This window comes from Phoenix dactylifera, chromosome 7 (assembly GCF_051530095.1).
Source record: "Phoenix dactylifera cultivar Ajwa chromosome 7, Ajwa_hap1_PhDact_Kaust_v1.1, whole genome shotgun sequence".
In the NCBI taxonomy this organism is placed as follows: domain Eukaryota; kingdom Viridiplantae; phylum Streptophyta; class Magnoliopsida; order Arecales; family Arecaceae; genus Phoenix; species Phoenix dactylifera.
Window position 1 is genome coordinate 31,366,987 of NC_143196.1, and position 2,551 is coordinate 31,369,537.

Genomic DNA, 2,551 nt, shown 5'->3' on the forward strand with positions numbered 1-2,551 from the left:
TGTTCCCATAGAAGCCTGGGGGCACGCAGAGGCACTTCATGCAGCATTTCTGGCAGACGAACATGCATGGCTTGTGGTATTGGGTATTCGAGCATCTCCTTGAGCATTGAGAGGGGCATTCTGATTACAGAAATTCAGAAGTTACACAAGGTAAAAAAAAAAAAAAAAACTACAATAGTTTCAAAACAATTGATCCAATAGTTTCATAATATGTCTTAACATGAAGCAAAATAAACAATTATCATCTACCAACCTTTGGCATGTCAACAAAGTAATTGACATTATGAAATGTCATGGATACTGGTTGGAAGGAAAGGATCATTCCTCTCTTCGGGGTACTTCCTTCTGAAGTTCTCATTTGAGATGACTCGGGCCTGTTGCTTACTGGTGCAATCACCAGGAGTTCCACTAGTTATTTAAAATGAAAGCAAAAAGTTTCCAGGAACATTTACAAAATAAACACGAGCCACAGGATGCATCTGCTCCAACAGGAGGTCACCTTTAGATCCCATTGCAGAGTTAGTGCCTAAAACACCCTCGTCCTTCTTTTCTGCAGAATCCGATGGGATCACTGCCTGTGCCTTTCCCAGTGCTTTGATGACATTAAAAAAGGAAGTAAGAAATTCTATCAAGTGAAAAAATGGAACTAAAGCACAATAGAATAAAAAGTAGGCATATCAGTAGACATACGGTTAAGGTATGCAAAGGCAAGGGTGCACAAAATGTTGAAGAGGATAGAATACGCCAATAAAACACCAACACCAAGCCAATACCAGTACTCCTGGGTGGGCAGACCATGCAGATGGAGAACATTGTTCCCAATTGTATCATAGAAGCCTGGGGGCACGCAGAGGCACTTCATGCAGCATTTCTGGCAGAAGAACATGCATGGCTTGTGGTATTGGGTATTCGAGCATCTCCTTGAGCATTGAGAGGGGCATTCTGATTACAGAAATTCAGAAGTTACACAAGGTAAAAAAAAAAAAAAAAACTACAATAGTTTCAAAACAATTGATCCAAGAGCTAAATTTTGGAAAGTTTACTGCTCCCAAGTCATATGGCCTAATTTGTATGGTCCAAGAAATTGATGGGCTCCTCTGGTGCTTTAAAGTACTCATCTTTTGTGTTTGTGGTTCTCAGCAACCTGCAACACACCTTGTCCAAGAGGTATTCTCCTCCAGCGTATATGGAGGATTCCTCCAATACGACAGTATATGGAGGATTCCTCCAATACGACAGTCGTTGTTTCCACAGGCATGCCAAGCATTGTGTGAGGAATGGTCGAGAGTACTGAGTTGGGAAGTGAAGATCGCTAGAGCCAGGAGGAGGTATGCTCAGTTCCTTGATCAAAGCTTTGTTTCTCCTGCAACACAATATAGAGTAAAAGAGTCAATTGTTTCTAGGTAATACCTCCATCAGAAATTAATCCGTACGTTGGAACAGCAGCCAGACTACTTACTGATGCAATTCCGAATTCTTGTACACCTCGCTGAAACGAACCCCCAATATTTCTTCTTGTGATTGTGTTGTTACTTCCAGCATCCATGTTGCAGGATTATAGCCGTCTTGTATCTTGCTCACTCCTTCGATTTGCTGATAATATAAATGCAAAGTTACAGACGTCGTCGCGTCGCTCGAATATAAAATGTTTCAGGAGCTAAAACTCTGAAAACCAAAAACGATGCAACCTTTCTGCTGTCCATTTTCTTACCTCAAAGTAATCGATCAGATGACAAGAATGTCGCCCCAACGGGCCTACGTATATCTCTTCCCCTCCTCGCTTCAATAGAAACAGCTGCAGTTGGAAGTAACAAAGCATCAGATACCAGCAACATTTACAAATATGTCATTTTACGAATTACCTGCGAGAGAATAAAGAAAACCTATCGATCCGACCGATCTTCTCACCTCATCAAAAGCTTCAAAGATTTAGAAGTCACGAAACAAAGTCACGAAACTGAGTATAAAACTTATGACCCTTTTTATGTTTACAGGCTAATGACTTGAGAATGAAACTTGTGACTCTATATGTTCACATAGGCTGAAACTTATGACCCTTTTGGAGTATGCCATTCTCATTCAAATCTAATTTGATAATCTTTTTCTTTATGCTAATTCTTAACCTTCCAAGCAATCCAAGAATATTACTCGGTTGCTATGAAACTTATTGCACAAGCCAAATCAAACCACCTTAAATTAAAGTACTTCACTAGACTTCCAAGATAGTTAGTCAGTCAGCTGCAAATGCTATGTTTGGCTTGGGTTTTCTTCTGCTAATTTCATTTAGTAAATTATTGCTAAAATAAAGGACAAGATAAGTTTATGAACAGGTCATATTGGATCGAATCTAAAAATTTAAAATACGAAATGCAACTCTAAGAAAATTGCATAGAATAAAGTAAGTTATTGCTAAGATAAAGAACAAGACAAGTTTATCAAAAGGTCATATTTAATTGAATCTAAAAATTTAAAATAGGAAGTGCGTCTCTAAAAATTAGGAAGGACCTAGGAAGATACCACTTCTGATTTAACCCATGGATGATTGTTCAGT

At 39.0% G+C, this 2,551-nt stretch overlaps 1 long non-coding RNA gene across 2 annotated transcripts; it reads right to left on the minus strand.

Annotated features, from left to right (window-relative positions):
• Nucleotides 1-258: 258 nt before the first annotated feature.
• On the minus strand, nt 259-1,992 carry LOC149753225 (uncharacterized). 2 transcript variants are annotated; one of them, XR_016396014.1, is made up of 4 exons: nt 1,712-1,992; nt 1,460-1,593; nt 691-1,363; nt 259-592 (listed from the first exon to the last, which is right to left on the minus strand). It is a non-coding gene; the product is annotated as an uncharacterized LOC149753225 (long non-coding RNA). The 2 variants fall into 2 exon arrangements; XR_016396013.1 differs by having other exon boundaries at nt 259-1,363; nt 1,712-1,914.
• Between the last annotated feature and the right edge of the window lie 559 nt (nt 1,993-2,551).